The sequence below is a fragment of the Eriocheir sinensis genome, chromosome 62 (assembly GCF_024679095.1).
Source record: "Eriocheir sinensis breed Jianghai 21 chromosome 62, ASM2467909v1, whole genome shotgun sequence".
NCBI classification, from domain to species: domain Eukaryota; kingdom Metazoa; phylum Arthropoda; class Malacostraca; order Decapoda; family Varunidae; genus Eriocheir; species Eriocheir sinensis.
This window is the reverse complement of record NC_066570.1, coordinates 8,276,064-8,300,418: the sequence shown is the minus strand read 5'-3', so window position 1 is coordinate 8,300,418 and position 24,355 is coordinate 8,276,064. Positions and strand designations below refer to the sequence as shown.

Genomic DNA, 24,355 nt, shown 5'->3' with positions numbered 1-24,355 from the left:
ATTTAGCCAGTATATTGGCAGTGGCTAAAAATTACTCAAAGAGGCAAAATATATATATATATATATATACGTTAAAAAAAAAAAAAAAAAAAAGTGTCCGACTATCTGATATACGGCTTATTCGGTCCAGTCTTAAGGGAGTTTACTGTGTATATATATATATATATATATATATATATATATATATATATATATATATATATATATATATATATATATATATATATATATTTATTTATTTATTTATTTACTTAAGAATATCTGACACACAATAACAATGCCTTTACCTTGATTTGAAGGTTGGCTGAGTTTCCTGGAAAGGAGGGAAGGGTTGAGATTCAGTGCCATACTAACATATTATCTCCTATACAAAACAATCTTCAAGCATTCTTACCTCAGACAATGGTTCAGGGATTCTCAGTCCAACTAGAAACTCAGTAAATAATATCAACACCAATTTTTAATTAAAATAACTATGAAAATAGATGTGTGGGCAAGTAACCTTGAGCATCAGCTATGCTGTTCATGTTCATTGCCTCAACTCTGGCCAATTCCACAAGCCAAGCCCAAGCTGCCACATTGGTGGGACTGAGGTATTACTTTAGTGGGACTGGGCCATTGTTCCTGAAATTACTTTTTTGCTCCGCTACACCGAATGGCAAAATCGTGAGCGAGTTTTTTAATCGCCAGTGACGTCATATCTCATCCTTCCACAGCATAGTGACAGATGTTTTCACAAAATTCAGTTAGCATTATTATTATTTTTACCAACTCGTTATTTTCCATAATGAAGTACACACACTTCAAAGTACAAGGCTGGACTATTGATATCGACATAACTCTGGGTAACTTTGAATTGCAGAATTCTTAAGTTGATCAAGTCATTACATTTAATATTTAAATGAAGCACTGAAATATCATACAGTTTATTGGAACAATGTAATTTATCAACTCAAGCTTACTGGCTGATCTTTAAATATTTTTAAGAGAGCTTGTGAGGCATTGGCATTCACCTTTAATGCACATATGACTTGTCGCAATGCTGGGTTATAGTGCTGCAGAAAAATAGTGTGATTAGCCTTAGGGCCAGTCTTACAGTCCAGTACAGCACGTTTGAAATCTCCACAACCAACCCCAAAACACGACGAAAATTCCTTGTATAGTGGTTTTTTTTTTTTTTTTTTTTTTTTTTTTTACAGCAGAGGAGTCAGTTCAAGGGCATAAAAAAAGGTAAGAAATGTGAAAAAACACTTTTCAAAATTTTAGTGTTTAATGTTTAATTAAGAGCTTTAAACGTCTTATCTAAACTGTGAAACAACTTAGTCTTGTTCCCTATCAGAGGAAGGCTATATACATTTTGCTTCTTGAAAAATTGGGTCTGCAGCTTTTGAGTTGAACTTGTGGTATGAAGTATTAGGTAGGTGTGGATTGGCTCTGTGACTGTCTTGTGTTGTGTTGGCTGGTGGTGGGAGCAGGACTGAAGCGAGGCAGCAGCATGGGTTGTGGCGGGGCTGTATTGTGTTCGTGTCTTCCTCTCACCCTCACGTGGGAAGAGAAGCGGGCAGGTATGCCTCGATACCAGCAGGCACCCAGGCCTCCCCACAAAGGGCTGGGGCGCCTGCTCCTGCTCCCAGCGTGGGTCTCCACCGTGAGTACTGCACCTTCACGCCTCTCTCAACTTGTGCCTGCCTGCCTGGACCATTTCTACCCACGGCGATGTGTTTAGACACAGGTGCAACCTGCCTCTACTGTGTCGTTGCCAGACCTGGATTATTTTATATGCAATAGGATCAACCATTCTGTACACACTGACAAGATCAACAATTGAAATCTAAACCAAACTAAGCCTTGAAAACTTAGTAAATCATGAGTGTGTTTTGTTTGCAGGAGGCGTCGCATGAAGATGGCCCGCCACAGTCAGGCAAGTGCAGCTGCTGCAGCGATAGCCTGGGTGGAGTGCTGACCCATCCAGGTGGTGCGCCCACCCACCCTGGGTGGTGGTGGAGGCTCCCCCATGGTGTCTACTATAGTGCCCACCATGGTGACCACCATGTCACCAGCCATGGTGCACACAGGACACATATTATACCTGTGTCACTGCCCACAATTATGCGGCCGAACATGCAACCAATAATGACGCCTCAGCCAATGGTGTCAGCTGCCGTGCCTGGTTTCTGCCATGCCTGGAGGACCCCCCTCCCATTGGGTATGAGACCGCCCATAGGTCTGCCACAAGGTAAGTCATCCTCCAAATGCACTACTACCTCCCATTGACCTTGAGAGTGGTAAGTATGCAGCTCTAGAACCTTTTGCTGTACCACACCATGTTTAAGGCTTAAGACTGAGCAGTAAGATATCACACTCATGTCTGCTAAGTCTAGAATGTTATGATTATGTTGTGAAGGAAACATTCATACTCATAAACTTCAGTTTACATTCAGTTAGAGATTATTTTAGATAAATGTTTCATCCATATGAAGTACTTCATGTTCCCTAATTCCAAATTTTATATGAAAATTTGTTTACCTTTATTTCTTCTCATGCTGCTCCTATCAATTATTTTTGTTGTACCAGCTTGTGTTGCATTGCTCTAAAAGGTAGATCAAGCATTGAAACCTCTGGTGCTGGAGACATGAGGTGGTATAGGATATTTCGTGATGAAGACACCATGTAGCTTCTCAATTGGTGTTAAGTGAGCGTCATGGTGATGGGTTATTTTGTGTTGGGTTTCTTCATGGTTTGCACTTGGTTTTGTGTCAGTCATTCAAGTTAAGCCTCAGTAGTGTTGTCCAATCTTATTTGATACGTTATTACAACTAGTGGATGCAGTAAAGTAGCACTTGGTTGGAAACTACAGTTATAAAGGAAATATGTGCAGCTGGCATGAACAGGAAATTACTAGTTACTAAATATATTATAGTGTCATTTTGATTAGAGGGCTGAGTGTTAGGTAGTACTTTTCTAGTTTTTGTACTTGATTTCAACTCATAATTTCATGAGGTCATATTGCTGCAAGATATTACTAACCATGTCATGTGAGTAATAAATGTCACACACACACACACACACACACACATGTACACACACACACACACACACACACTAGTTTACAAATTGTGGAATAAAATGGAAGAAGTAGATAATGAGGAATTACTACTACTGAGAGAGTAGAAACACCAGCAACCCACGAGGACACAGTAAAAAATTGAGAAATGGAAGATGCTTGAGAGACATAAAAAAATATAGCTTCCCGCAAAGAAACAGAGGTTTGGAATAGACTAAGTGAGGAAGTAGTATCGGCGGAGAGTGTGCACAACTTAAGGGAAAAACTAGGCAAATACAGATACGGAGACGGGACCACACGAGCGTAAGCCCAGGCCCTTTAAGATTACAACTAGGTAAATACACAACACATACACACAGTGAAGAAAGAAGATCTAATAATATGGGATGCAAGAGAATCAAGAGGTCATGGAAGGAAGATGAAAAGGGAAGCCTGTAGAGGAGACATTAAGAAGAACTGCTTTCCACAAAGGGTGGTGTAGGCCCGGAACGGCCTGAAAAAAGATGTGGCCCATGCAAAGGCGATTCATGAATTTAAGGTCAAGTTGAATAATAGTTGATATAGAGACAGGCCAGTATGAGCAAAGCTCCTTTCCTGTATACCACAACTAGGTAAATACACACACACACACACACACACACACACACACACACACACACACACACACACACACACATTCTTAACAATTCATTTGATAAATTCTGTTACTGTTTGGACATTGGTGGATTACACACATTGTTAGTCTGAGGGTTTCATCTTGACAAAGCCATAAAAGTGAAATGGCATATTTCAAAGAATACATATTGCATACCATATCAGCCTCATGTTTTTGGGGTGGATTTTGTTGAAAAGCGACCACAATACTCTTGCAGGAAGCAAGTAACTTGAAGCACTAATCATCTAGGATGAACTGCCTCAAGTTCCCTCTATTATCATTTGTTTTCTTTTGGACCATTTCTTAATTTGAGACAGATAATCTATCTATATTTATCTATCTATATGAAGGGTTCTTGTGCTAAAGTTTTGTATGGATCAGACATATAATTACAAATTTTGAGGAACATTTATTTTATTAGTATTATTATGATTATTAGTATTATTATTATTATTATTATTATTATGATCATCATCATCATCATCATCATATCCCCCTTTGCCACTATGCCTGTTTCTGGCGACTTCTCAAAAGGCATGGACCCGATAGAGTCTTTGTAAACTGCTTCTGTGCTGATACCCTACCTAGTCAAACTCTTTCATCTCTGCCTTGCAATATCTATTTTCCCATCCTGCTGGAAGTATGTCTACATACAGTACCCGTCAGTTGAAGTGTCGCACTTGGCCCCGTGACACTTCTTGTGGCGGATTTGGTATGAAGTGTAAATCAGAGGAAAACTGCCTGGTAGAAAATGACCATATGGTAACTTTCCTCACGCTCTCCTCAGTCTAACAAGCAGGAAAACAATGACTTAGTGCTGCATTAGCTTTTTACCAGAGAAGGCAGTGTTACTTTCCATCCTGTTGGGACCTGTAGATTTTCTTGCATACTTTCTTTGGGTTGCTGTCAATACTTTAAACATCTTCATTTGTCCACAACACCTTTAGCCACTGCTCCAAGGTCCAGTCTCCATATTTTGCAGCAAAACTAAGCCATTTCTCCATTTGTTGAGTCATAATGAGGGGTTGTTATGGGCTGTGACTTTGTAACCCAAGTTATCGTGGAGGTGGCGTTGGATGGTGGCTCAAAGGCATTATCGAGAATCATAGAGGTGTTTTCCTTAATTTGCTTTGCTGTTAAGGTGGGATTGGCTTCCACTTACCTCTTTATAATACAGAGGGTTGGGAGAGACCACAGAGTGAGGTCCTCCCCATGGCAGTGAACTGCATTTCTGGCTGTCGGATGCCTTGAATTTAGGCACCATACGCTGAACAGATTGACCCGATTGACAGTTTGCTGGACAATTTCTTGGGTTTTAGGCATAATCTGTGACACTATCACTCTCACGATGTCATCATGGCTAGTGCAAGGCTTGACATAATGCACACTGAAAATGTGGCAGAATGTTGCAGCATGCAAGAAAATCTACGGGTCCCAACAGGATGGGAAGTGCAACACTGCCTCCTCTGGTAATAGCTAATGCAGCACTAAGTCATTGTTTTTCCCTGCTTAGTAGATTTAGAAGAGTGTGAGGAAGTTTGCCGTGTGGTCATTTTCTCCCAGGCCAGTTTTCTCCTCTGATTTACACTTCATACCAAATCCATACAAGAAGTGTCCGGAGGCCAAGTGCGACACTCCAACTGGCGGGTACTGTATAGCCTGTGCCTAAGAAGGATGACTGCTCTATCCCTTCAAACTACCATCCTATATCTATGTTCTTTGTAAATCTTTTAACCCTTAGATTATGGCGATCGTATATATAAGTACGCTACCACACGCCCCATCCATACGGGGATCATATATATAATCATCACGCTCTGCGCTCCCTACGTTTCAAATATACCGGCAGTTCTTGACTCGGAAGAATGGTGGAGGCATCTGGCATCCATACACACTCCCATTCGTCTCAGCGCGGGGCCTACCGAAGGCCACAGATCATTTTCCACTCTTGTTCGGAACACATCTGGCATGGCTCGTGATGCGTCAAGCAGTTCCTCTGCTCCGGGCGGAAGTAGAGCGTGGGCGAATCAAGGTGACAGTGACTTTGATGACTGATATGGTAGTAACATTGAGAGAGAGAGTGTGTGTGTGTGTGTGTGTGTGTGTGTGTGTGTGTGTGTGTGTGGGGTGCTCCCATGCAACGCGTCATGTCCACGAGAAAATGCGCAATATTTTCGGCTGTCAACTATTTTATTATTATTAGGAGAGAAGTTTTATTACACCACCATATATACTAGATGAATATACAATAATTGCAAAGACACCATTTCCACCTCTTTTAAATGTCTAAATTTTCCCCGTGCACAGCATCCAGAGAAATGTCTTGCCACCTGTACTTTAAGGGTTAAACAATCCTTAATAGAAAATTTCTTCAATAATTTTTTTTGCATCCAAATTTTGCAAGGGCCACTACTGGGGATCTTGCCTTTCTAACTGACTCTTTGCCATTTCAGTGAACTTTTTGTTCTTTGCTTCAGACACCTCGAAAGCTGTTGACAGTCTGCCACAAACCTTTGCTTTCCAACTAGCTTCCTTCATATTTTATCCCTTTCTCTGTACCTTTATTTCCATTTTTATTTAAGACTAATCAATTTCTGCTATGGTAGATGTCTCTACCCCAAAGCCTATAAAGAGGTGTTCTGCAGGGCTATGCTCTTATCTCCAACTCTGTTGTTTGTTAATAATCTTTACAAAACAAATTGTTCTGTCTACTTCTGTACAGATGACTCTTCTGTATTACACAACATTTTTAACAAAGACCCTCTCAACAGGAATTACAGGACTTGAGGCTTGTTGTTATATCATTTCAGAATAGAGTTTAAGGAACTTGATAACCTTCACATAAAACTTAATTTCTCCACCTGACAACTCAACACAATCTACCAAACTTATATCCCTTATTCTCCAATAACACTTGGCTGCCCCCTTTGTTTTCATTAAACATTCTTGGCTTATCTGTAACTCAAAACCTTAACTGGAAACCTCATACTTCATCTCATACAAAATTAGCATCATCAAGATTAAGTGTTTTGTATCTTCTCCAGCAATACCTTTTGCCCTCATGGATGCTAAGCATTCACAAGGGCCTTGTCCACCTTCACATGGAGCGTGCATCTCATGTATCAGGGCTTGACACTCACACTTTTTAGACAGTAGAGGTAAAGACTTTTTATCTTATCAGTTCCCCTCCCATCGCTAACTCTTCTACCTGGTATATTCCACTGCAGTGTTGCATCTCTTTCTATCTTCTGTTATTTTCTTGCAGACTGTTCTGAATTTGCTAACTGCATACCTCCACCCCTCCTGCAGCCCTGCTGCATAAGAGCCCTATACTATCCGTCCCTTATGGAAGACAACCAGTATCTTCATTCTTTCGTCCCTTTTGCTGGTAAACTCTGGAACACCTCTTTTTTCTTCTGTATTTCCACCTTTCTATAACTTGAATTCTTTCAAGGGGAAGACACCCCTTGAACTGTTTCTGGATAATATTAGGAATTTACTACCACTTTCCTTTTGGGTTGCAGTAGTTTTGTGGACTTGTTTTTCTGTTTTTCCTGTTTGCATTTGACTTTCCTCTGGTCTGAAAAAATAATGGCACTTTGCATGGAATCTACTGTGGCCTGTCACCACGCCCCCCTCTTACATTTTTCACTTGGGTCTACCACTTCCATCAAAACATTTTTTTATCATTATAATATAGACAGATAATAATAAATGCAATTTTCATATACAATGATAGTATAGAGTTTAGTGCAGTAGTTGCAACTCTTTGACTCAAATTTGTCCAAAACATGTCTTTTTCTGACTGGCATGGGTTTCTTGATGGCTTCCTTTTTGGCGCTACAGTGGTTTTGTTTACAAGCTGTGCCATCATTACCAATCCTCTTCTTGCATTACTTTAGCTGTTCACCTCATACACACTCCATTCCATGATGTACAAAGGCTGGCAGTGGCGAGCTGCCTTGCAGTGTGTTTGTTTAGGGAAGTGGGCAGGTGGCAGCATGTGGTGTAAGACTGTTGTGAGGGTCAAGGAGTGAGTGGTATGTGTGTGTGTATTTACCTAGTTGTATTTACCTAGTTGTATATTTTACAGGGCCTGGGTTTACGCTCGTGTGGTCCCGTCTCCATATATATACTTGTCCAGTTTTTCCTTAAAGTTGTGCACACTCTCTGTCGATACTACATCCTCACTTAGTCTGTTCCAAATCTCTATGCTTCTTTGCAGGAAGCTATATTTTTTTTGTCTCAAACATCTTCCTTTTCTCAATTTTTTACTGTGTCCTCGTGTGTTGCTGGTGTTTCTTCTTTTAGTAGCAACTCCTCTTTATCTACTTCTTTCATTTTATTCCACAATTTATAAATTTATATTAGGTCTCCCCTTTCTCAGAGGATCCAATGTTGGCAGGTTCATTTCCTTTAACCTTTCTTTATATGACAATCCCTTCAGTTCTGGAACCATCTTCGTTGCCATCATTTGTATTCTTTCTAGTTTTTTTACATGTTTCTTCTTATGGGGAGTCCACACAGTTTCCGCATATTCCAACTTTGACCTAATCATAGTGGTAATCATTTTTTTCATCATATCCTTATCCATGTAGTGAAATGCTATTCCTATATTTCTTACCATTCTGTATGTATCTCTGAATATCCTATTTACACATGACTCTCTGACTGTTGATTATCTTGTATTATCACTCCCAGATCTCTCTCTTCTTGAACTTTTAATATTTCTCCATCTCCCATTCTGTATGTCCATTTTGGTCTCCCTTCACTCTTTCCTGTTTCCATTATATGACATTTCTTCACATTAAACTCCATCTCCCATTTCTTACTCCAATCCCAAATCTTATTTAGGTCCTCTTGCAGAATTTCACAGTCTACTATTTATTATGTGTCTCAGCAATTTCACATTGTCTGCAAATAAATTCATGTAACTATTTACTTTCTCCAGCATATCATTTATATATATTAGGAAAAGTATTGGTGCCAGTACCGATCCTTGAGGCACCCAACTATCTACATTTCTCCATTCCGACTTCATGTCCTTTACCACTGTTCTCATTTCTCTTCCCATTAAGTAACTTTCCATCCAATTTTTCATTTCCCCTTTCAATCCTCCTCTATATTCCAGCTTCCAAGTCTTGTATGTGGAACTTTGTCAAAAGCCTTTTTCAAGTCCAAGTACACGCAATCTACCCATCCATCACTCTCATGTGTAATTTAAATCACTTTTGAGTAAAAGCTCAGTAAGTTTGTTACACATGAATGCCCTTGTCTAAAGCCATACTGTTTTTCTGTAGTAATATTATGTTCTAGAAATTTTGTCCATTATTTCTTTATCACTTTTTCACATATTTTACAAACTATACTAGTCAATGATACTGGTCTATAATTTAGAGATTTTTCCTTTTTCCTGCTTTTATACATAGGGGATATATAGTGTGTGTGTGTGTAGACATGAGGCATGTATTGGCAAGCAAGTAATGTAAAGAAGCTCTTGGTGTCTATGAAATGAGTTTTGTGTGACACACTACAACTATGCTAAATCAGCTGATTCAAAGTAAGCAGACTATCATTTTCCTTAACCCGAGAACAGAGACAGACCTCAGTTGAGGTTTTCCCGAGGAGAGGCAACAAGCCTCACTTGAGCTCAATTTTTGAATGCGTACAGAAACCGCGCCAGTAGGTCTAGATGACTGAAAATTGGACTGGATAATGTAATATATGGCAACACTCAGTAGGACTACCCACTATCCCCGCGTCATTCATTTCGCCTCAGTCAATCGTCTTGCCTCGTCTCGTAGCACGTCTTATTTATAAATTATTGTTAAACTAAAAAAATTAAGATATAGATGAGGTGTATATTAGTAGTTACAAATATGTGTACGTGCTACGTGTCACTTACGCTCACGTCCCTCGTCTTACCTCGTCGCACGTAGTTCTCCCTCGCACGTCCCAGGGGTTGCCAGCGCTCGGCCAAATCCCATTTATTGACTGCTGCCACAGCCATACAAATAGGTTTAGAATGTTTTGGTTTTCACTGTCCTATGCTCTCCAATATTCCAAAGGCGCTGAGGTACTGTTTTTCCAATTCTGAGAGACTCAATTTTTTGGTCAACCAGTCGCCTGACAATGGCCCTCTCCAACCCTGGGCTCGCTTTTCTCGGGTTAATCTTATCATCATTGAGCTATGCATGTTATATTCAGTATAGTCTGCATAGTCTAACTTTGGAAGCAGTAAGAACTAGGGACAATCAGGGGCAGTTGGTAACTAGTATAGAGCCAAATATATAGTATGTATCTCGTTCTCAGTGGAGAGAGAGAGAGTGTGTGTGTGTTTTGGCAGACAAGGGATTGAATTGTCGGAGAAAGTTCCGAAACAGAAAATTGGAGAAGTTTGCCATGGCCATGCCCTCTGGAAATTCCTTTTAGAGTATAGGGTATCCGAGATAAAGATGTTTTTATAATCAAGCATGAAACTTTTTTTTTATGAGAAGCTAAAGCAACTGGAGCTTAAAAGTTATCTTTAAGCTGTATTTGACACTGGTTAAACCTCACTGGGATTATGCTATTCAGTTTTGGTGCTGCTGTTACAGTTGAGATATAAATTCCCTCTAGGCAATGCAGAAGAAGGAGTAACATGATCCAAGGACTTAGGAACTTCCCTTACCAAGAAAGACAAAAAAAAAAAAAAAAAAATAATAATAATAATAATAAAAAAAAAAATCCACGGAAAAATGTAGACTGCATGGTGATTTAATTGAGGTTTTTAAATGGACTAAGGGGATTAGCAAGGGTGATTTACTTGAAATAATTACATAAGATAATGTGAGGACACACAGTAATGGGTGTAAGTTGAATAAATTAAAGTCCAGGAAGGAAATAGGCAAGAACTAATTCACGAGCAAGGTGGTGGATGAAATGAACAAACTTAGCAGATATGTGGTTAAAACAAATACATTTGAAAGCTTTGAATGTGGGTTAGATGTATTTTATGGACAGGAATGTGAAGAATGTGAATGCAAAGATTTGAAGGTCCTTGTTTAGTTGTGATGTTATATTGATTTTTACTGGAATTATTTTTAGCCGGCCTGAGTGACATAATCCATTTGTCCGTGTTGCTGGCCCATGAGTTGAGGCTGTGGCGTGAAATGAGTACTACTGGTAGGCTACTCATGTAATTCACATACATACTATTATCCCTTAGCTTTGATGCAATATGTTTTTAGCCAGATGCTCAAGTGGCTTGGAGATGAAGCACAGATCCGGATGCGGCAGAAATAGTAGATGGCTTTGTATCCATCTTGTGCAGTAGCTAACAACTGGTAGTAAGCTGTGTGGTGACCTTGGGTGTTCTCCCAACGTGCTTGAGCAAAAATTAGTCAAGGACATATAATTTGGAAGTTTTAAATTGTGCGGAAATTTTCTTGTGGACATCATATATGACAGCACCTGGTATGGGAGGATTAAAGAGAAGGAAGAGTTCCAAAGTGTAGGCTGTGAGATGTGGATGCAGATACTAAAGAATGAGCCAAGGGCAAATATGTGTTTTCCATCATGGTATATAAAGTTGAAAATAGTATAAATCCATGGAAGAATTTTGGTGATATTGTGAAGAAACCCTTCACTACTGTTATCAGTGATAATGAATATTGGTGTTCCTCTGAAAATATATAAGCAGTGGGGTAAGTGAAATAAGTCAGCTAGTAGGTAAGGACACAATGTAATCAGCATGAAGCATTTGGTCATGATCTGTTGTTGTGGATGGTGACGTCATGGTATTGGGTGACCTCAGTTCTTTCCATTTAGTTTACTCTTATAGTATTTTCTTTTTTCCAGTTATGTATATTGGTATTACCTTCCAACCTAGTGAATGACTAATTGTTTTGTTACTCAATCATTGCAGCGCTGCCCGGCCATGGGCAAATGGCTCCAGGGATTGCCGGTCCACCAATGATGGGCGCCCCTATGATGGGTGGACACATGATCCCTCGCTTCAGGTGACCACCTGGTCCTGGTATGTAACCAGCAGGTAGGAGCTACAGGATGGGCAGCAGCAGCAGTGGCAGAAGCAGCAGCAGCAGTAGTAGCAGCAGCAGCAGAAGCAGCAGCAGCAGCAGCAGGCCGATGCTGGTGAGGCAACACACGCATGCCCTCGTCATGACTGATAGCCTCCTCACCGACCCTCCCTCGCTCGCTCGCTAAGCACACTAGCGCAGTCAGTCACTAAGTTGGCCTGTGTGGCAAACCAACACACATCTGGGACAACCCAAGATAAGTCTGCTGTCCTCATGCATTGCAATAGGCAAGAACCTTCAAACACCACTCAGGCTAAGCAATGTCCACATTTAGGAAAAAAGATGATGTAGGAAATAGTCGCATCCACCTAATAGGTCTATATATGCTTTGAGTGATCGTCTTTGTGTGGATTTAATTTTGATTTGCAGTAATGATATGAAGTTATCATTGGTCCCTAACACTGTTGGTTTTCCATCACAGTTGGGTTAGTCCTGTGTGGACAAGCTAACACTGCATCATTCTGCAGCAAGCATCTTTTATCATCTGTTATTGACTTCTTTGTCTCCCATCATTGCTCTTTTATCAGTGTTAAAATGTTTACCCACAAGACTGTCGTTTGTGTGCATACGTGGAACTTGTGTTTGAGCAAGTGGTGCCTGTATAGTTGCTCCTGTATACGTGCTTTTTGGGACCCACACTTGACTGTATGTATCTTTGCCCTGATCCAGCTCAAGTGTGCAGGAACAGTCTCCCAGGTGCCACATCTGTGCCTCCTAATTTCCTTCATCTGCTTCAAATAAATCACAGTTATCAAAATTGTTGGGAACTTAACATGGGGATTGATTCCTGTGTGGATGTGGCTTGTGGAGTGAAATTCTGGTGCTTACTTGGGCCCGGATGGAGGTGTGAACTCAACTTTCCTCTTGAGCGTGGGAGCACTTGTATCATAGTGTTTTAGGTTCCATCATTCTTTTCAGTGACAAATGTGTATTGTGAAATTTCTCTTAAGGTAAGAAACTGTTTAGTTGATAAGGTAAGAAAGTGTTTAGTATAGAGATGAAGTAGTTCTTGACTGAAGCACTGTTGGAAATTTTACCAATACAGATGTTTACAGCAGGTTAGTCCATTTACATAATTTTTTGGCAAGTTGTACAAATAACTTTGTAAATTGTTGAAAGGGGGATCCCATTAGCACCCGTAAGTACATTTTTTTGTATTTATTATTGTCACATTATTTACTGCCTGGAGAACTAGCAGACTCCAGTGATCAGCTTTGTTAAATTACTATATCCTATTTACTGTATGTTGTGAAATAAATACAGATTAAGTTGTCTGTCATGTATTAGTTCATTTCAGGCTTTATATTTTGTTACAATGCATATAATTTTTTCTTGAGAGTAATGGATTTTTTGTATTGTTAAAAAGGTGGAAGGAGTGGAGCAAAGGAACAGTCAGTGTGGAAATTCGCAACAGGTGAGCCCAGAGGAGAGGACGCGATGCTGGGAGAGATGAGAGCATTAATATTGTTCCCCATGCTGAGTAGTCTCACGGTTGTACTCTTCAAGCTGTTTTTGTAGACCGGCTTCTCTCTCAGGATGTCTTGTCCTATTAATACTCCTACCAGCCTCATATTACTGAGAATTCTGTACAGACTTGTTCACTCTTCAGTTACATATACCTTGGCCACTTAACTAGGTTGTTCCATGGGATTAAATGTAAAATCTTTGCTGTAGATTTACCACAAGTATCACCTCAGTGTGCATGGAATTGCTAATTATCATAAATATCAGTAACTGGGCAATGAATGGAACTTTAACTCTTAATTGGGTATATGCATGGAAGGATAGAAAAAAAATAAGGGCCAGAAAATTGTCAATCGCCAGGTGAAAAAAGCTGTATTGGCTGGCTACAGGGACCACACAGGGGGTGGTGAGGCTAGCCAACTTGACTGCAAATGGATAGTTGAGAAGTTTGGGTGCATTAGTTTCAAATACAGTTTGCCGAATAGTAGGAGTCACTTTTATGAAATTAAAATATTTTGTGGAAATCTCATGATACAAATATTGATCAAGCTGCACTCTTTATTGGGAACACTAAACCCTTGGTTACAGTGATGCAGTCATGGTTATTGTATTTTTATTCGGTAATTAATTTGAGGACAAACTCAAAGAAACAGAGGTCAATATTTGTTGAATAGTTTTATAAATTATTTCCTTACAGTGAAAACGGGTTTACTGGTTCTGCAAATAGAAATTGCTAGTTAAAAAAGAAATCAGAATATAAATGAATTGCTGAAGATGTGTCCTTGGGAGTTGTGAAAATTACTTTCCCCAAGACTTGTAGTTGATGCCTCATGGGCTCTCCAAGCTCTTTTTGTTTATTTATTTATTTTATTAATATTTATTTAGTTTCTCATAGTGACTGGAAACTATAGTGCTTCTTGCCCTCCAATTCAGTGTTATCATTGGGAACTGATGCAAGGCTAACTAGCAGGGTGTATTACAACCAGGTGAGAAGACAAAAAATCAAGAATAAAATTTCCAGACTAGTTAAAATAGATTAGCTTTTTCTCAGTACATGTGCTTCACATCGTAATTGAGTGAACCTTTCAAGTGAACGAAAAGAGCATACTAAAGAGTTGTACACGTCACACTGCTGGTTGTTTAAGTAAATAAGAAATACATCCCACAGCAATTTGTAAAGTCAAACTGTATATCATTGTTGACAAAGCAGAGACCCATTAGTAGGTTGGTTAGCTGTGCCATGCCCCTGACTAACTAACCTAACGTGACACTCCGATGCACACGCCAGCAGTCACAACAGTTTCAGTTTCCCCAGCTTGCAGCCTCTCTGGAGCCCTGTTATGTTTCCGCATGGCACTCCGCTCTTGATTAGCTTGTTGGTGATGGTGAATCTGGGAAGTGAGGCCACATCTCAGTTTGGGGCCCATGAGCACCTCTCACCAGCTGCACTCACTAGTAGCTTGACCAATGATTTCCTTCTACCCTTTTGGGCATTGTAGGGATAGAATGAAGTTTGTTTTTTGGATATTGCTTCACTAAATTGTTCTCAGTTCTTTTGGGACTCAGGTTGCAAATGTTTTATTAGACAGACTTACATTCTGCACTTGAATGATGACTATCAGTAATAGAGTGAGTGTGGTTTTAGTGAAGGTGACTCAAGTTGGCCTTGTTGCTCAGTAGCCCTAGCTGCTCCAAAATGAGCATCTCAGTCTTCCAGCAGCCACCAGGTAGGCTGAATTCACAGCACCAGGGGCTGTTGGGTTTCAGTCCCCCAACCGAATGTGGTTTGGTGATTCGTTCACAGCCTATCACGGTGCTGTTGGACCTTCTAGTCCCCAGCCCCTTCAGGGGGCTTGGTGAATTCTCTCATTACTACTCTGTGTCGTACTATGTTAGGTTTCACTGCTGGTTTGGGTCCAACTTGTACCAGCATATTGATTGCAAGTGAGCTTATTATGTTGAGCAGGAAAGTTGGGGACTGGAGGGCTGGATGCTCCTCAGACCAGACCCCTCGGCCGCTGTGACGCCAGGACAACCACCTGTCCTTTTTGGAGCACTTATGTGATCACGCCATCCTGAACTGTTATCAGAAGGTACATGTAGTATATTGTTTCATCATCTGTTATGGTTGGGAATTATACATTTTTAAGACTTCTTAACTTTCTTTAAAAAACTTATTTGAGCATGATGCTCGTCGTGCTCTATACTTTTAATCTAGGTAGATGAGAACTCAGTTTTGTCAGTAGTTGTATCAGAATAAAAGCTTTAGTGAGGTGGTAGGAATTGATCCATCAATGCTAAGAACAAAAGTTCCAATTCAGAATGAAAGGAGCTCTCTTATCATTACACTTCATAGAGCCTTGTTCCATTTGCCCAAGAAATTCCATATAAAATGGCAGTTTCACATTACTTGCATAGAAGTTGAGGGAAAATATTATTATTATCATAATCATTATTATTATTATTATTATTTTTTGTTATCAGAACAGTTTGTTTGGTCCTCCATCTTTGTACTAATAAAACCCTTTCCAAGTAACCATCAGAACCTCAATTTCCTCACTTATTGCCTTAGATTGCTTCCTCAATCCTTTAGCTATGTGGAAACTAAAGTTTCACTTTTAAAAGAATTCTGCTTTTTATGCTTTCTATTATTGGCAGTAATGAGAAAGCAACCAACATAAACCTCATTTCCCACATACTGAAGGCAAGGGGTTAAACTCCTGAAGATGGGAAGAAATAGGTTGTTCAATTTTTCACTGGAAAAGTCATATCATGTGTTCAGACTTGTTAAGGCCATACATACCAAATTTGCACAGTAAATCATTTGCTATTTGTTTCATGTATATTGTGTCAGGTTCTCTTTTTTTTTTTTTCAGAATTTCTCACACAAAGCTTGAGCAGAAAACTTTCAGAGGAAACAAAATTGTCCTTGGTTTAACCCCTTCACTCCGGCGACGCTGACGTCGGCGTCCAACGGTGTCACCGTTAGTCCTCTTCTAAACCTCTTAATTCTCTTCCATTTCCTCTTAATCCTCTTTTAAACCTTTTAAGAGGAAATGGAAGAAGATTAAGAGGAATTTAGAGGAGGATTGAGAGGTTTAGAAGAGGATTAATCCTCTTCCATTTCCTCGACCCTTTCCATACAGTGATGCCGACATCTGCGTCACGGATGGAAAGGGTTAAGATTGCCACTTCATGGAAAAAATAATCCAGTTGTCATCTCTATTTTCTGTATAAACACTTTCCATGCAACATCTGGCAACTGCAAATCCCACCCACTGTGGGAGATTTCCAAGAGCTTTAATTTTAGTCTCCCACCAGCTATGAAAGCGGTGGTTTGTACATTGTCTCTGAGAGTTATACTGCATGCAATAAAGGTATAAAAAGTGTGCCCCACTGGTGAGTCATTCCACAGGCATTTTGAATTTTTCGTTAGTATTGTGCAGTTACTCGCCGATGGGCACCAAATTTATGATGTGTTTCCCATATATTTCAGTCTGTTTATGTATCACTCAATCCATATGCACACATCCATGATCTCTTAATGATTTTTGAAGATGTATGGAGTTAGATGCAATAAATTAACACTGATACAACAAGAATCTGATGACAAAGATGATGCCTCAAGCTATGGCTGCCCACAATGCAATTTTTATATATTCAAACCTTGTACTTCGGAGGCATAGACATGAAATTTTCAAGTATATGGTGGTAAGTCAAACAATGCTTTCCATTTGCTTCATGATGGAACTGTTGTAACTTTGTGATATGCTCAACAAAGGCATGACAGTATATTCTCAACTTTTACAGTGCACTCTTTCTAAAAGGAATATTTTTTGCTGTGCAAAACCAGATTATTTTAATATCTTCCATTGCTATTTCATGCAGTTTTCTTATGGGAAAAAAGGAATATTTAGCTTTGAAAATATTTTTTTTTACTTTGCATTAAAATAAAAATAAAAAATAGTAAGAGGAATAATTTCCGTACTTCATACTTTTAATTTGACCTTTAGAATAGGAAATGGTTATTTTTATGAGTATGCAATGTATTTCATATAATATATTGACATAATTGTGTATAAAAAATAATTACTATTTCCTGTACTTTCATGATTTTTTTTGCAACCTGGATTAGCCAAATTCATCGTACATGTATAAATTATCTAATGGATTAACACCTCATATTGAGACTAAAAATATTCATGTACATGATGCTACATCTCTTCACAACAAAAGTGAACACAAAATGCAGAAATGACCACCACTGGTTTGCAAGAGAGCAGTCAGACTGTATGTTACGTGCTGTTTATATATGAGGTATGTCAGCAGTCTTGCTGAGGATGTCGAGGGCCATCTCAATGGAAGTGATCTCTGACCTGCTTGCCAAAGCCTGAAAAAGCTTCACTCCGAGCCTCCCTCTCAGGTGAGTGCTTTCTGAACAGCAGATGATTGCCTTGTGCCAGACAATGATGGGGAGAGGGCGTGCTGGGCTAACGGCCGTACCATTAGGCAGCCTCTAAACCTTCCTCTTCCTCTTCCCTTAAACAGTGTCCCCTTTCTGCCAGATACTATAAGGTGATCTCGGCCTCTTCCTCCACTAGAGCTTCTTCCGAGTTGGGTTGGTAGCCTCTGTAAACGTCTCTACATGGAAATATTGATAATTGAAGCATTTTACATATATTAGTGTAATCATACATATTTTTCAATGTATAATCACAAAGAAAATGGTTGATTGAAAGACAAATATAGGTATAATTGGGAACATAGCGTGAGTGATAGGGTTGGCATCCCTGCGCGGCCCGTGTTTCCACAAGGCCTACAAGAGGGGAGGCCTAGGGAATGGGGAGTGACGTCAGCACCCCTTGGTTTCCACCTCTCTCACGCACACAGCCAGGAGTCCACATGTGCCCGGCGCTATCACTTCTCTGCCCCTCGCTACCATCCCGTCAAGCAAGGGGCCGTTAGAAAAGTGATTGAACCCCATCAGAGCTATAGCAAAAGACTACCTCCTTGAGTTGATCAAGGAGGCGTGTTGACACAGCAACTGTCGGCAAGGGTTAAAAATCATGATACAACCCTAAAGTCTTAAACAACATCTTATATCATTTATTTAAAAAACTTTTGCAGATTCATATTAGATCAAATACGTTTTATTATAATTCCTGGATCATTTATTACTATATTAATGAGAGAAATGCAGAATTGACACATAAAATATGCAAAGGGGCTCACGTAGATGTACCTATCTCGACCCCTTGCCAGATTCCAACAATTTCGCCTGTCAACACCTTTCCTTCGCTTACAGAGAGAGCCCCTCGAAGATTATGGTATGAGAAAATGGCCAAAGAGCTTCTACAGTCGAGGAGGCTGTGTTATGGTATGGCCGTAAGTACTTTGAGCAGTTGTACATGGTGAACTCTCTGATTGGACAGCTGCCAGCAGTGGGTTGCATGTGGCAGATACTGATCTACCCATCAACGAAAGCCTGCTCTCTTGATGAGGTCAGAGAAGCTGTGGCATGGTTAAGGAGTGGAAAGGCACCTGGTCCGGCTAGGTTCATGCCTGGTAAGTTGACAATTGACCATATCCTAGTGCTTTGCATACTGGTGGAGCATCAATGGGAATTTTGACAGGGGATGCATGCAGTCTTATGTTGATCTCAAGAAGGCACTTGATTCACTGCATCATGAGGCACTCTGGGATCTGTGACTCCGTGAGATTCCTGTAGGGACAGTTGGTTTATTGACTAGGGTGTACTCTGAGCCTGAGAGCTCTGTGAAGTGTTGGGTGGGCATGTCCCATTTCTCATGAATGCAGGAGTGAGGCAGGGCTGTGTCCTTGCCCCGTCACTTTTCATCACTTGTATGGACTGGGTGTTTAGCAGAGTTGTGTATCAGTCATTGTGGAGCATCAGTTGGCAGTACCAGGGTCACTGACCTTGTTTTGCTGACGATGCAGTTATCCTTGCAGTGTCACTTTTTTTTTTTTTAGGTTCTGATGATGGCTCTTATGGCACTGCATGACTAGATGAAGCCCTTGGGGCTCCAGGTCTCCTGGACCAAAACTAAAGTTTGGGGCCTTGCTATTGAAACAGTACAGTTTGTCCATACATGTGGTGAGGTCATTGATATCTTGGAAAATATCACATACCTTGGGAATGTAGTTCAGAATAATGGTAGGGCTTGTCAAGAAGTCTTAATGGCAGATTGTCTGGGCCTATGGTGTTATGAACTCACTCATAAGCACAAGCATAAGGAGTTGTCAGTACCTGAGCAGGACAAAGCCCTGGATCTTCAAGTTGCTTGTGCTCCCTATCTTACCTTATGTCTGTGAGGCATGACAGTCACTGGAAGAGGTGGATTAACGTCTTTGGTAATAAATGCCTATGCGGAATCATGGGAAATCGCATGAATGGCTTTGTGTCAAACTGCCGATTACCCTGTGAGGCTACTTCAAGACCTATTACCTGCATAGTTTGAGCACACCAACTCTGGGTGTATCGGCATGGGGCACGCTACCCAAAAGCCAACCTTGCTCACTGTGTTTCTGTAAGAGATAACCCCGAGTGGAGGAGGCCAAGGGGATGCCCTCAGAGTTTGTGGCTTAAGCAAGTCAATAGATCCTGCCATGAGGTACTTAGGATGGAGAAAGGGCCTGCATGGAGGCTTGCCCAGAGGAACTATTAGGTTGGATGTGATAGGGTTAGTGAGGTGATTCCCACCTCCCCATGGCATCTGCCCCCATTGATTGATAAATTTATGCTCCCAGAAGCCATATTCTTGATTTTTCTGTTTTCGAGTTTTAAAAGATTGCTGAAATATGACTAATGTCCTGACAAAATGAAAGGGAGAGTATGTAATGAATGTCTTGTGTGTGTATTTACCTAGTTGTGATATACAGGAAAGCAGCTATGCTCGTAGTGTCCCATCTCTATATCTACTATTATCTAACTTTGCCTTAAATTCATGAATCGTCTTTCCATGGACCACATCCTTTTCCAGGCCATTCCAGGTCTCCACTACTCATTGAGGAAAGCTGTCCTTAATATCTCTTGTACAGGCATCATTTTTTATCTTCCTTCCCTTGTGTCCCATGTTCTTAGATCTTCCTTGTCCACTTTCTCCATCCCATTCAGCACCCTATACACCGCAATCAGATCTCCTCTCTCCCTCTTCTGCTCCAACGTTGATTAATTCAATTACCTCTTTCTTAGTAAGTTAAGTCTCCTAGTCCTGGAACCAGCTTTATATCTGCCCTCTGAATCCTCTCTCCTTATATTCAACTTTGTACTCGGTGACCATACTGTTGCTGCATATTCCAATCTTCAACGTATCATTGTCATAATCAGTTTCTTCATTTCCTCATCCAAATATTAAAAAGCAACTTTTACATTCCTCACCAGGTTGTATGTTTCACCTACAATTCTATTTGTGTGTCTCTGGCAACAAATTATGCCATACAGTTACTCCCATTTTCTTTTCCATTGACTTTTCCTTAATGCTTTCATTTTCCATTGTATAGTTACCTAAAGTTCTCATTTTACTTTTTCCAAATTGTCACACTACACTTTCTGGTGTTAAATTCCATTTCCCATCTATGACTCCACTCCTATATCCTGCTGAGGTCCTGTTGCAGTGCTTGACAATCCTCGCCACTTCCAATCTTATGTAACTTGACATCCTTAGCAAACAAACTCATATAACTCTTCACTCCCTCCATCATGTTGTTAATATAAATTGCAAACATGATTGGAGCCAGCTCTGACCCTTGTGGAACTCCACTGATCACTTTCCTCCACAAGAACCTCACATCTCTGATCAATGTCCTCATTTCCCTGTTCTCCAAAAACTCCTTCATCCACTTCATAAATTCTCTTCTCAGTCCTCTGATGTTCTCCATCTTCCACAGCAGTCTTTTATGTGATACCTTATTGAATGCTTTCTGTAGATCCAAGTAAATTTTGTCTGCCCAACCGTCCCTTTCTTGTACTATGTCTTATCACTTGTGATTAAAAACACGTCAAATTCATTGTACAAGATCTTCCTCCTCAAAAGGCAAACTATTTGTCCATCAGTCTGTTCTTCTCCAGGTAATTCATCTACTTAGCTTTAATTAGTTTTCTGCTAATCTTAGCTATCACACTCGTCAGAGAAACTAGCTTATAATTCCAAGGGCCATCCCCGCATCCTCCTTTATAAATTGGTACGATATCTGCTCTTTTCCAGTCTGCCGGGATGTACCCTCTGCCATCAAACTGACAATGATGCACTGGATCTTATCAGTGTATTGCTGACTGTACTCTCTCAGGACCCAACCTGACACTCCATCCAGTTCCAGTGCTTTTCTCGCATCCAGACCTTCCATTATTCTCTCACTTCTTGGACTGTAACTTGTATTTCTTCCAGGTAGTCTATATTTTCTGCTCTTCCTTCATGTTCATTACTTATCTTAGTACTTACTGCCTGAAAACAGCCATTCATAGCTTCCACCATTGCTGCCGCATCCTTGTTCTCCATATTAAGTTTATTCATTTCTCTATTTTTTAGCTTGCTGTTGACATATCTATGAAGTTACTTAGGCTTTATAATTTTCTATTACATTCCTTTTGTAGTTCCTCTGTTCCTCTTTTCATATTCTTTTGTATTCATTTCTTGCTTGTTTGTACTTTACCCATTGGTCCTGTGTTTTCCTTCTTTTGTACCTTTTCCATGCTACATCTCTCTCTCTCTCCACTATTTTGCATCTAGTAAACCAAGCTTTATTTCTAATCTCTCTCTTCCCCATTTTTCATACATGTCACCTTATTTCCTCATTGTAGATCTCAAGTAAAGACAGCAACTTCTTTTCCACTCCTCCAGCTCTGTTGAATTTACTTCAGTACACTTGTTCAAAGTCCTTTTTCAGTTGTGCAAAATTTGCCTTTCTATAATTGTACTTCCCAATTCTGTGGTCTCATCTCACTTCTATATTTCATTGTAAACTCAAAACCACATTATCACTTCTTCCTAAAGGGTTTTTATATGACACTTTTTATACTATTTCTGGTTCTTTTGTAAACACTAGATCCAGCCTTGGTGGTTTGTCGCTCCCTTGAAATCTTGTTTTTTCCTTGATGCATTGTATCAGTGTGTTATCCATTACCATCTTCAATAACATATTCCCCCATGACCTCTCAGCTCCTTCCGACATCCACTCCTCCCAACACACCTCTTTGCAGTTTAAGTCCCCCATCATGGCTTGGTTGTCACTCCCACTTATTAGTTCCTCCATACCTTCACTTGTGTCTTTCACATACTTTTATATTCTTCCCTGCCCCAAGATCTTGTCTGGGGTGGAACATACATTACAACAAAGTCTATTTCGTCTTCCTGTTTTACTCCTACTATTATCATTTCGGCACTTCTTTTACCATAGCATGCTTCTTCAACTCTCAGGTCTTTCCTTACCCTTATCATTACTCCCCCTCCTTGCTTTACCCTTTTGTCTTTCTTCCACACATATTTTCCTTCCCCAATTTCTAGGGACATGATTGAATCACTTAACTTAGTTTCAACAATTCCCATAACATCTGGTTCATTTTCCCTTAGGTAGTCATTTAGTTCCATCTGCACTGATATTAACCCATTCACACTGGTGTATGTATGGCGCGGAGTGGCGGAATTGCTTGTTTGCATTGTGGATACGGGCAACCGACCTTGGTCGTGTGTGACGCACACCCAGAAAAGTTGGAGTTGCCAGTTGCGCCTTACGCCAACGTGTGTGTATGTGTGTGTATTTAGCTAGTTTTGTTTACTTAGTTGTAGTATACAGGACCTGAGCCACACTTGTGTGGTCCCGTCTCCATATCTATAATTGTCTAGTCTTTCCTTAAAATGTTTGACTCTGCCATCACAACATCTTCCCATATAATCCATTCCACAAATCTACTGCTCTATGGAAAGCTGAATTTGTTGACATTGTTTAAACATCTTTTTCATCAACTTCATACTGCATCCTCTTAGTTGTCTTGCTCCTTGCTCTCTTGATAATAGCAGATTCTGTCTCTGTCCTTCAAGGCCAATTATCTTGCTCCTCTTTCTTCCAAAGTTCTCTAATTTATTTCCTGCAATCTATTTTCATAAGTAAAATCTTTAGTTCGGGAACCATTTTTTGTTGCTATTCATTGTATTTTTTCTAATTTCCTTTGTGTTTCTTTTTATGTGGTTGCCATACTACTAATGCATATTCCAATTTTGGTCTGATCAATAAAGTAGTCATATCTCGGTTTACGGGCTCAATTCATTTCGGAATTTTGCTCGCAAACCAAAACAAATTTCCCCATTGTGATTTTATTCAGAATAAAACTTACTAACAAATAGCAATGATAAATAATATAAATAATATTATGTAATAACAAATATAAATAATATAACTAATATAGTATAATATATGAATAATAGAGTAATAATACAGTTCTACAAACACAAAGATCACACACTAGAGCACAAACATAAGTGGACACGAGCGTGCAGTTGCTACCTCTGCGAGTGTACAACTCTGACTGCAGGCGGCGTTGCACTGGACGTTTTCCTCCAACCATTGGAGCTAGGAGCAATCATGGTTGCCCGTACGCCTAACTGGGAGTGAGTTGTTGGTTTGGGAAACACTCCTGTCTTTGAAGCCAAGATCGTACCTACAACAGCTTCTTCCTTCCACTTGAGGGGGGTTGTAAACTCTCAAATCCCATGCTAAATTCCTTATGTTCTAAGCGTATCTCCTCCCTTACTTTCGGGCCGATTTTTTTCATTCAAAAAGCATTTTAATCAGGAAGGATGGGAGATTAACGTTTGCTGTCGGTAAGTTTTTTACAATAGTAAAAAGTATTTTTTAAAGTTCGATGAAATAATAAATAAAATTTAGAACGGCTCTTCTTTGTTCCCAGTTTTATACATTGGCATTATATCTGCTCTCTCATTTGATTGGCACCATATCACTTCTCAAAGAACTATCTATGATGTCATATAAGTTTCACCAATTGATGTCTGCATGCATTCTTTCAATACCTGTCCAGATACGTCATTGGGTCCCATAGTATTCTTCCTTCCACTTGTTTCA

The 24,355-nt window shown here is 40.0% G+C and overlaps 2 long non-coding RNA genes across 2 annotated transcripts; both read left to right on the top strand.

The window, feature by feature from the left end:
- The first annotated feature begins 2,216 nt into the window (after window positions 1-2,216).
- LOC126986741 (uncharacterized) lies at window positions 2,217-12,828 on the top strand. Its single transcript, XR_007739925.1, has 3 exons — window positions 2,217-2,236; window positions 5,569-5,751; window positions 11,626-12,828. It is a non-coding gene; the product is annotated as an uncharacterized LOC126986741 (long non-coding RNA).
- An 8-nt stretch (window positions 12,829-12,836) lies between these two features.
- On the top strand, window positions 12,837-17,366 carry LOC126986742 (uncharacterized). Its single transcript, XR_007739926.1, has 2 exons — window positions 12,837-15,354; window positions 16,138-17,366. It is a non-coding gene; the product is annotated as an uncharacterized LOC126986742 (long non-coding RNA).
- Window positions 17,367-24,355: the final 6,989 nt, after the last annotated feature.